Raw genomic sequence first — 12,679 nt, forward strand, 5'->3', positions numbered from 1 at the left:
ATTTTGATCAAAGATATCCTTAAAATTTGTCACTCTCAATATTATTGATGGTGTAATATGTGTCTTGTGTTTATCCTCCCTAGCTAAGAGGAAGTGTCGATGTTTGGTAGCTTTAGTTGGATAAATTTTGAGACTAAACTGAAGTTACACACACACACACACACATTTGTATGTGCAATTATTTAAATAATAAATTATATATATGAAATATTATATATAATTATGTTGTTATCATTTTAGTGAATATACATGTCCCATGAAGGGACATTACTCCTCTTGATTTATTATCAATATAAATAAGAGATTGTTGCAAATTAGAAAAAAAATACCAAAAAAATATGGCTGTGCTATCACATTTGTAGTAGTCCTTAGAAGACCAAAAATATTATATTATTTATTTCTATTTAAATTAATTATACCTAATAATAAATTACATTAAAAATATTTTAGACTTTTAAAATAATAATTTTTTAAAAATAAAAATATTTGTTAACATTCATAAAATGATCAATAAAAATGCAATATAAATTTCTAACTAACAAATCTTGATCAAATATTGAACAACTATCTAAATATAAATAAATCTATATATGTGAAAACTCCACTTATACAATTAATGTCTTCAATTTTTTTCCCAATATATTCCCTCTTCCTTGATGCTATTTTTTAATTCACCTTGAGTATTTAAGATTGATTTCCTTGACTCTTTTCAATGGTTCTAATGCTTCCCTCACTTTATTTACCTCTGTGCTCCATATTCCCCCTAAATTCTCAAGGCATACCATCACTCCATCTTTCATTTCAAGGAACTCCTCCAACTCAAAAAATTAGCATATCTCAAAGAAGTAGAGATTCAAAAACCTTGCTCCATTTCCAAAAGTCTTTGGCAATTCTTTTACACCTATCATTCCCACGCAACTTCAAAATCACTATATTGTACATTACTTGAAATTTTGGATGATAATTACTTCAATGGAATTTTTTAAAAATGGAGATATGTGAGATATCCCAAAAAACATATCCAATTTAGCATTGCAAAATAAAATTGTGTGAAATGTTCTATATCTCTCACAACACTTATTCTCTCAAGAAATTGGGGAAGACCCGACTTTGATTCACCCTGCCTTTTGTAAATTTTGTATTCAACTCATAGCCTTTTCATCTTCTTCAAGGGTGAAAGAATTCCTTCTTTTATCTTCTTTAGATGAGATGTATACTAAACTATAAATGTTATTTCCTCAAGCTCACTCATCTTGCCAACATCCTTTATCCTTATCTTGACAATACAATGCTTGCAGTGTTCATAGAGATGAAAACTTTGATGTTTTCATTAGCATTTGGAGAAAATAGATTTCCAAATGTTGGAGAGATCTTAATTTACCTATCCATTTGGGTGATGTGTAAGCACCTTAGTTACTAAAAATGCAATGAGAGACAATCATTTCATGTTTCGATGACCAAAATCAATTCCCACGAATGACTATTTCAAGATGATTATTTTTTATGGATTTATTAATTAGTTAATTATACATTATAGACTTTTATAGAATTTTTCTAAAGAAGTTAATGTTCAGATGGAAAATGGCATCAATGAATATGATAATGCAAAGTAAGTGTAACAAGTTTAACACTTTCTCCCTAAGCCATTAACTATAACAGAAAGAGGGTCTTCCAAGCATAACTCTTAGTAAGACCAAGGTTAGATTAGAAAACCTATGTGATAAAGTGATGCCAATGAAAATCAAAGTTTTATCAAGGAAGTATACAAGCAAGGCCTTCTTCATGCAATATTGTTTGATTGACTATATCTAAGGTGAGAAGCAATAATGCAAGATAATTAAAGACATCATATGCAGGCAAACATTTTGAATTAAATATGCTAACATACATAGATTAAAAAGTAAAAAAAAATGGAGTACTTAATTACCTTGAAATATGTAAGAAAGAGTGTCTTTTTTCTCTAAAGATAGCAGATCTAGACCAGTTTCTAAAAATCTAAGCGTGTATCCCTAAATGAAATAGAAAACCTAGAAAGAGATTGTTTTATCAAGGTCTCAGGAATAGGTAAACCTTAAGGATGAAGCCATTGTTTTCTCAAGGCACTATAGCTAGGTCAACCTAACTTTTTTAGAAAGGTCATGAGATATATTTTCAAATTCTAAGTCTTTGAATTGATATCATGCAAATCTATTACAGATATGGTGTGTGTGGGTGGTTATTAAGGGTTTTTGTTAGTCGACCCCTCATTTTGGTGTTTCCACCTCCATGAATGATTAAAAAAAAAAAAGTGTGTATGTAGTTCTCATGTATCCTAGATTATAGATCTAGAATGTAAAAGAGATAAAATTCTCATAATTTAGTCTATGAGTGAAACCCTAACATGTAAGTGTGCATGTGCATATAATTGTATGGAAGATGTGAAGATACAAAGATTAGATTTGAATATAGTATAGAAATCATACCAAGCCCCTAAGGCTAAAGTACTCTAACCATCTTCATGATCCCCTTGCATACACATGGTGTTGTATAATAATTTGAATGCATGATTGTGAATGAAGACCTCATTTTGCAATAAAAGAACAAGAAATTAGCATTTGCTTCTACCTTACAATTATTTTATAATAGACTAGGTTGTACATGTGTGCTTCTCCTATCCTTCCTTCATCTAAAATTGAGATTTTTTATTTCCTTTTATAGTGAAATTCTGAAATTAGCCCCACAAGCGTTGATTGCAGTGGGTGGAAATTAACCAAAAAAATTAAATAGGTCTGGACATGTAATCACTGGACCCTCTAGGAATAGGTTGATGGCTTGGTTTACCTAAATTTAGCCTCTCCTTGAAATAGGTCAACTAGGTCAACCTATTCCCCCAAAAGCCAACTTTCTAGTTTTTTGTTCCCGCACTAAGAATTATGGAAGTTTCAGGTGTAATGTGCATTGGGGTTTGATAATTTGAGGTTAGATATGTGAAATAATTCCTATAAAGTTTTAGATTATTAGAAATTAGATCATACCTCATCCCATGTGTGAGAAAAAGGGGAATCGAGGAACCTATTAGGTCCTACCTCAATTTCTCCTAGAAGAAAGAGAGAAAAAGGGAAAGTGTGTGCTCCAAGTGTAATCGTTAAGTGTAAACACACTAAAGAGAAGCTAAAAGTCATAAATAGAAGTGTTTCTAATTTAAGATGATACATTTATGGCCCACTTTACTGGCGTATGATACTACGTGTACATGCAAGCTAAAGTAAGATAATCATAAGTATATTTTTGAAAAATGATATAACCAAGTCCATATGTGCAACACCTACAAGAAATATTAGTAACTATATTCTGTAAAATATGAGTTAGTGATAATAAAAATCACTAGGAATTACTAGAGAAAGGTGATGAATTTCATGAGTAGCTATATACCATCCTATTTTGGCTTGCTCATTTAGAAAAGGTGAAATAGGGAATCATGCTTACCACATCAAACTACTTGTAGAATGTGATAAAAGCATGTTTCAAAGGTATTCAAGATAAAATCAAAACCATTTTCTAATGTACTCAAATAGAAAGGTGACTAAATCACAATTCCAATGTCTATAATGACATGTAAATTGAAGCTATGAAGCTAAAGATATGATTAAAAGAGTGACAAAAGGTATTAATGTTAAGATACCTTCTAAAAACATATTTAAACATTAACCCAATTAAAGCACATATATAAAGTGAAGTTACTCATTCCCAATGGTCTACTAGTCACATTGTTAGTCCTTTCATGCATTCTCATATTTGATGTTTGATTAGGGTTTTTGCATTCACCAGATCTATATTCATAAATAGAGGCATTATAACAATAACCATAAAAGGGTTCATAGTACTTATTTATGTAGTACTTCTTCATGTGTCCAAGTTGATTTCATGCAAAATATCTTTCATTGAATTGTATCCTTTGATATCTAGGTTGTTCAAATTTATTTGGTACTTGATTGTTATGATCTTCTTGTTGACTGTATTGTTGATTCACAAGTTCTTTTTTTCTGTGATTATAGATCCTTTCTATGATTCCACTTCAACATGTCCAATTATTTTCTTGTCTCCAATAGTTCTTTGCACTATAATGTGTTCTCAATTTTCTCTATGCTTGTGCACAACTTCTCAATATGTTTCTTGGTTTATATAATCTCTCCTCTCACAATAATATTATTGTTGAGCAGTCATTTTGCATGATGTCAATGACAATTTCTTTGCATATATCTCTCTTAAAAAAATGATAAAATATTTAACTCCAAGGTTCCAGATATATATTTTTTCAATAGCTCAATTGAAGATAAATATTTATATTTACACAAGGGTCCTATTGGGGGCGAGGGATGGTGAACTACACCCTACTCCGATAGAGAGTTGGCAAGACGCTAGAGAAAGAAATAAAATGTGCAAAAGCATGCTCAACTAGCCATCTGATGGTCATGGTTGGATGCTCTTCTGGACCATAGCCCAATAGGTTGGAGGACAAGAGATCAGACTTCACTAGATATAGAAGTCCTTATGGTTTCACTTCCATTCTATAGGTAGGCAGGGGTGGGTATCTTAGAGGCCTTTAGTATTTGTAAAGTTTGTAGAGCTAGAAAAAAATGACCACAAACTAATATATTTTTAGTATTTTCAGATTTTATGATGAATGCGAGTTTTCTAACAATGAAACTATATGAATTCCTATTCTAACCACGTGTTCAAATTTTTTTTTATAAGATAAGGTAACAAGAAATTAAAGAAAATTGTTGAAAATCAAATCACTAAATGGAAATAAATCATAGTAACAATGCATATATGAATTACATTTTCAAAAGGATCAAGAAGGAAGCCAATCAAATCAAGACTAGCACATCTTTAAATGCATTAATGCAATCATCGAAGGAACTAATGAAAAACCAAAATGATGTTTCACAAATCATCAAATCATGTAGCCACAAAAAGTGTGCATGCAAAAGATAAATCGCTATGCAAAAAGTATAGAATTTGTCAGAATGGTTTACAATAACTAGGGGGGGTGAATCAATTATTGTCAGGTACAAATGTACCAATTAAACTTTTAGACACTTCAACCAACTTAGATCTATTTATTAAGTATCCCGGTCTCTATGACAACTTATCAGTAACATAAAATTTGTAGTTTACTATCCCAAAATTAACAAACTTGTAGAATTTAAAATATTAATAGTAAAACATCTCAAAAAACATCCACAAAAGTATGACACTAGGATTTAACATGGAAATCCAATTTGGGAAAAACCACTAGCAACATGTCACCAATATTTTTACTCTTTTGAAGTGAGATCTATTAGGATCCAACCTTGCTAAAGGTTACAATACACACTATTAGGTGTGACCCTGTTAAAGGATTTGATCACCCTGTTAGGAGTGGCCTTTTTAGAGGACTTAAGAACATCCCATTAGAATGTCACATTGATTAAAGGATTTAAAAGTGATTGTTAGGTCAAGATTGATTAAAATATTTCAAACTAATACAATGTTTAGAAAATAAAAATAGGTTTATCTGAATAAATACAACTCACATTGCAAATATAGATCACAATGTAGCTCATATATTGATGCATTGACTGGCCTCCATTATCATCTTTGTCTCTGATCTACTTGGCAACCCTTTGAACAATCAAACTAAATTTTTCCAATAAATGGCATCAACATGTGCCTCAACCTCTTTAGGTTTCCCTTATGCATCTTTAAATATGTAGCTTTTGATCTTTTTCCACGTAAACACCACTGTTGATTGTAGGATCAAGTCAAATTCATTAAATCCTTCCATCTTTTTGTTTCCTCCTTCCTCTTCTAGAAACTTCTCCAAAATTATTTTGAATCCATGCATAGAAACAATCAAACATGATTTCCTTTAATAAATGCTCCATCTCATCAATCCTTATCTTCAACACACTTTCCATATTCCAAGAATTCAACTATGTTTGTCAAGAATTGAGATTTCTTCACAAACTGTGAAATGTTGTCACTTGGAAAACATTGTGTTCCTCAATCTCGGTCATCACTAGATAACTTGTTCACTACTATCATCTCTCACTTGGCTTACAATATATTTTATTGCTTCATTTACTGGCACTCGGTCCAACTTCTTTGTTGCTCTATCTTTTACTAGTGCTCAGTTGACACTAAATTTTCTTGGCTTCTACTATTTACTTGGTTGACACTATCATAGATTGGCTTCAACTATAAGTTCCTTAATCTTCTTATTGAATCTTGGTTAAGCCTAAGTATTTGTTCTTTATTGATCATCTCTTTGGTGTAGGAGCACCTAGGCTAACTCCTAGTCCTAGTTCCTCATTTCCATTTTTGGCTTGTACTAACCTAATCCAAGTCAGTTTGGTATGTCTGGATATTAGAAGATCATTGGAACCTTCTCCTAGATGAATTTTATTAGGCTCAATCCATTCTAGATGTTTTTGCTTGCTTTTTGTTTAGGTTTTTAAGAAGCAAGATTTGGGTTATGTGTCTTATACCCTAGAATTCTAAGAAAAGTTTGGATTTGAGTTTAATTTATTTTCTAAGGTATTGTTACATCTTTTTTCATAGTTTGGGGGTCATTTCTTATCATTTGATGCAAAGTTAGGAAAGATGTCAATTGTTCCAAAAGTTATCAATTGAGCCAAATTTGTCTAAATCAGGCTTAGAAATCATAAAGAGAACATAATAGGCCTATTTTGAAGTTTCCATGTGTTACATACAAAAGTTACTAGGAGTTGCAAAAAGTTGTCAACAATTTTGAAAAGTTGCATGACAAGATTTGACAAGAAAATTACATAGTGCAAGGATGGAGTTGTTAGTTATGGTAAATGCCTGAAACCTTCGAGAAAACCTATAAAGCCATGAAGGAAACCCAATACAAGGGTTGGATATTTTAGTAAGTGAATTTTGAAACTAAAGCCACAAAAATATTGTTCCATAATTGACAATTGTGTGTTTTTGAATTGCACAAATTCTTTAATGGATTGAAAGGTTCCTATTTGTGTTAGATCTTTGTAGTTCATGTGTTTACAACATATTTTGATTTATATTAAAACTTTATAGGATTTTATTTTCTTTTAGTTTGAAAATCATTTGTAAATAGATTGTATGTTGTTCTTATTTTGGAAATTTTGTAAAAAATGGCTCCCCCAGGAACACTCACTCATGAATAATCATGTCCTTGATGGATATGGAAGTGGAGTCCTTGTATAATGCACATAAAAAGGGAGAAGTCTAGACAAAAAAGTTTCTATTTTTCAAGTGATGCCATAGGCAAGCTTTCAATGCATGGCTAGGTGATCACAGTGCATGCAAGTTGGTTTTGATAGATTGAATGTACTAGATAGTGCCTAATTAGGAAAATTTTACCAAGTTTGAAGGAAACGATAGGGAAACCTATAGATTTGAAGACCAAGAGTATAGTGGAAGAATAAAATCCCTCAATTTGAATCCCTCACTCCTTTTTAAAGGTAGAATGACCCTTCTTGAAAAAAGTTTGGAGAACAAGTTGGAGTGTCTCCATGGTGGATACAAGTTTAAAAAACATTAGTGTAACTAGATAGGTAAGATTGGAGGATAGAATAGAAATCCTCTTGAGGTTAGGGTGACAAAGGGGAACCCTATTAGGCTAGAAGATAAGCCTAGGTGAGTCCTTACAGAAGAAAAGTGCGTAAGAAGCGATCCAATTTACATCATATTGGTATCAAAGATACCAAAGATTTGGGGCTAGTGGCATGTCTTTGTATAGTGAATAGTTAGTAGGGAAGATTGACATGGTGAACTTTCCAAGGAGACGAAGGAGAAAAAGGAAAAGAATAGGCTTCTAGAGGAGATGAAGATAAAATTGGAGGAATTTGCTGAGGTAGCTAGGAAGAAAGATCAAGATGGAGAAACTAGTGATCAAGGAAAAGGAAAGATTGATGAGGAAGGTATCATTCCTAAACCATAATCTCCATTAATTGAGGAACCATTCCTAAAATCCATCAATAAATTTGATAGGGAATCCCTAGAAGGAATCCTTTTTTGGGTGGAAAGATGGACACTGAACTTATGATGGAATGGATTGAAGGGATAGAAAACCACTTCAAGTGTGAAGGTGTTACTAAAGCACAAAAGGTTAAGGTAGCCAAATCTAGGCTAAGGGGATCTGCACTAACATGGTGGAAGCACCTCTAAGAAGAGAGGAGAAGATGGGAAAGAAACCCATTGCAAATTGGAAAGCCATGGTGGCTAAGGTAAGGGAAAAATACTTACTTGAAGATTATAAAATTCAATTGCACAAGAAAAGGCGAGGCGTAAAACAAAAAGATATGGATGTGGCAACTTGTACTGAAGAATTTCATAATTTGTGTTTAAGATGAGGAATCCAAGAAGAATAACCTCTTAAGGTGGCTAGGTATCTAGGTGGGTTAAATTATAACACATATGAAGAAATTAGTCTGTGGACACCTACAATAGTCCATAAGTGTTTCCAATTTGAATTAAAATTGGAAGAGAAGAATAGAAAGTAGTTAGACACCAACTTCAGAGGTAGACGTAGAGGAAGTCTTCGTAGGAGTCAAAGAGGTTAGGATATGTTCAAGATCATTTTCAACCAAAATGTACCCTTAAGTGGCAACAAAAAAATAGAAAATCAAGGTTATGTCAATTTGATGTACAATTTTCAACTTGTCATGAAATTTCTATAAAAAAACTAAGAGAAAATAATCTTGAGAAAATTTAATTTAGTTTCTAAACTACTAGATGTTATCTTAAAAAAATAAAAATTGATTGGTCAACATTTTTAAATTTAATGCAATAGTACAAAAAAATAAGGAAAAAAATAAGAATTAGACATATGTTTGACCACCTTAATCAAAATAAAATGGTAACATTTTTTAATAAGATTCTAGATATAATAGGTCAACTCTTTCTTGGATGTGATGTGTATTTTTGGGTATTTTTTTTCTTAATGAATATTTAATTAAGAATTTTCTACTATAGTAATTTAAAAATAAAAATCTTTTGTGATTGAGCAACTTAAATAATTCAAAACTCCAAAAAAATTATTTATTTATTTATTTTTCCTTATAGTAGAAGAAGTGTAGAATGTTATGCATCTCTTGGATTTAAAAAATGTTGTACAGTTTGAAAGTTATAGTTGTTTTTCAATTAGTGTGTCAACCAGCATATTATATGTAACTCGATTCAAAAATAAGTAATAATTAATTACTAAACTCATAATTTCATAGAAATTACATTTATGGAAAGATAAGAACATTCTTAAGAAACACTTTTTTTTTCATCAAATTTGGGTGAAAAAAGTTGTCAGATACATGTTTGAAGTAAAATATAGACAAGAATCGACCAAAAAAATATCTTTGGGACATTTTTAAAGTTGAGCATGTAGGATTGGTATCCAAAGATGTAATAGGCCTTATAAAGGTATTAATTTTTTGGTTTGGTACTAGAATTGGTGGGAAAAAAGTTGGAATAGATTTTGAAATTGTTTGATGCATTTTAGAACTACATATTTTTCAAATCACCAATTTTTGGCACACCATCATCTTGCATGTACCTGTTATGGTGGTAGAGGTTTAGATTCAAGGTCCCAAGGGGAGACTAAGTTGATTGAAAAACAAAAAGGGAACTCAAATAGAGGAAGTTTCAGTCGGGGAAGAAGCTTTAAAAGTAGTGGAAGAGGAAGAAGCAATAGTCAAGGTAGAGGATCGTACTTTGCAACTATGAAATGCTATCACTACAACTAGTTGGCTCACCCTACATATAGATTCCCTATGAAAGGTTCTACTTCTAAAGGGAATGTAAAAAGGGTCATTATGTAGAAGAAGAGAATAGTAACAACAACGAGCCATTTGAAGTTTTTGTAGAATTAGAAGAAATATATAATTTGATGATAAGAAGGACATTGATTAAAGAACCCATAAAACAAGAACCAAGCCAAAGGAGAGCACTATTTAGGGTAAAGTGCAAGATGATGGAAAAAGTGGGTAAGGTGATCATAGACTCAAGTTCCATAGATAATATTATATCAAAGGAGGCAACTAGAAAACTGAATATGAAATAATCCCACATAACAACCCCTATAAAGTTACATGGCTCAACAAGGGACAACATGTTCATGTAAGTGAACAAACATAGGTGGAATTTTCAATAGAAAGGTATAAGGATAATGTACTATGTTACATTCTACCTATGGATGCATGCCATCTTCTACTAGGAAGGCCATGGCAGTTTGATAGACAAACAATGCATGATGGAAACAAAAATGCATACTGCTTCAAGAAAGATGGTGTGACATTCAAGATTCATTCCTTAATAGAAGAGGGAGAAGTGAAACCTTCATGTCCTAATATCCTTATGTTTGGTGAAAGATAGTTCTAAAAGACCTTGGAGGAAGGATAAAGAGTAGAGTTTTGCTTAGTGTGGAAATATAAACAAGAAGTTGTTAACAAGGCAAACAACAAGACAGAGGTACCTAAAGAAGTGCAATAAATTCTTGATGAGTATAAGGACATTGCTAGTGATGGAAAACCTACTACACTACCTCACAAGAGACTTTGTTAGCCATCAAATTGAATTTATTCTAGGAGGCACCCTTCCCAACAAAGCTTCCTATAAAATTACCCGTCAACAAAATGAGGAAATTGCCAAGCACATCTAGGAACTCTTAGACCAAGGCCTAATTAGGAAAAGTATACGCCATTGTGTTGTGCACACTATTTTAGCACCAAAAAAGGGGGATAGTTGGAGACTTTGTACTGATTCTAGATCCATTAATAGGATCACCATTAGGTATAGTAGGTTCCCAATACCTAGGATTCAAGACGTAATGAACTATTTAGGGGAAGCAAGGTACTTTACTAAGATAGATCTAAAAAGTGGTTATCACCAAATCATGATAAGGGAAGGGGATGAATGGTAAAAAACCTTCAAGACCACAAAAGGTTTTTATGAATGGCTTGTAATGTCATTTGGCTTTTCAAATTCTCCCTTAGCTTTCATGAGGCTTATGCATGAGGTATTAAAGGACTACAATGGTAAGTTTGTTGTTGTCTATTTAGATGACATATTGATTTTTAGTAAAACTAGAGAGGATCATATTAAACATTTGAAAATTGTTTTCAAGAAATTACATCAAGAAAAGATAATGATAAATTTGAATAAGTGTGACTTCATGAGCTAGTGTACCTTTGGTTTATTTTTTCCTTAAGGGAACCTTAAAATGGATCAAAGTGAAGTGGATTCCATCCTAAATTGGCCTACTCCCAAAGTTACAATAGAGGTGAGAAGTTTTCATGGCTTGTCCCAATATTATAGCAAGTTCATCAAACATTTTAGTGCTATTTGTGCTCCTATGTTAGACACCATCAAAGGTGGAATGAAGACAAGGTTTCATTGGAATCCTAAAGAAAATGAAGGTTTTGAAACACTCAAGAAGATGATATCCACTTGGCCCATTATTTTTCTACCTAGTTTTGACAAACTCTTCACAGTAGAGTGTGATGCTCGAAATGTGGCTATTGGAGTAGTCCTAAGCCAAGAAGGAAGTTTAATGGCTTTTCATAGTGAGAAGCTGAATGATGCAAATATGAAGTACACTTATTATGACTTAGAGTTATATGCCCTAGTTGAAGCTCTAAGAAAGTGGAGGGATTATTTTCTTCCAAAGGAGTTTGTGGTATATTCAAATAATCAAGCCCTCAATTTCCTTAACTCCAAAGACAAGTTCAATACCAAACATATGAAGTGGTTGGAATACCTAAAAGCTTACATCAAGCATGAGAAAGGAGTGTAGAACAAGGTAGTTGTTGCATTGAGCAGGAGACTCCTAACAATACAAGAGGTTCAGTTGCAAAGAATTGGTATTGGCATCTTCAAGGACCTATATCCTGATGATGAAGATTTTGCAGACATTTACAAGGTATGTAAGGAGTACAAGACTAATTTCCATGGTGAATTTTTTTTTACTACTCTTTGTAAAATAATTTATTATTTAAGGGGAGTCAACTATGTGTTCCTAGGGGATGAATGAGGGAAATTTTGATAAAAGAAAAATAGAATGGAGCACTTAGTGGTCATTTCGGGGTCAATAAGACTCAAGAATTAGTCACTAGTTTCTACTTTTTGCCTAAAATGAATAGGGATTTCAGACAATATGTTGAATGTTGTGTGGTATGTCAAAAGGAAAAAGGCACATCTTCCAATACAAGCCTTTATCAACCCCTTCCAATTCCTATCAAGCCATGGGAGTGCTTAATTATGGATTTTGTGGTAGGGTTACTAAGGACCATGCAAGGGTTTGACAATATTTATGTTGTAGTGGACAAATTTAGTAAAATGGCACATTTTATCCCTTCCAAAATAATCCACAATGCTTTCCAAATTTCACACTTGATCTTTAAGGAGGTGGCAAGAATCCATGGCTTACCCTTAAGTATTGTTTCAGATAGGGACACAAAGTTTCTAAGCCATTTTTGGAAGACCTTGTGGGAAAAACTAGACACAAATCTGTCCTTCGGGTCTTTTTGTCATCCTCAAATAGATGGCCAACTGAGGTAGTAAATAGAAGTCCAAGCAACTTGCTAAGGTTCCTTACAAAGGAATATGAACAAGTTTTAGATCAACTCATTAGCCAGGGTAAATATGCATACAATGATGTAGA

This window comes from Cupressus sempervirens, chromosome 11 (genome assembly GCF_028749045.1).
Source record: "Cupressus sempervirens isolate cs-2001-9-10 chromosome 11, ASM2874904v1, whole genome shotgun sequence".
Lineage (NCBI taxonomy): Eukaryota > Viridiplantae > Streptophyta > Pinopsida > Cupressales > Cupressaceae > Cupressus > Cupressus sempervirens.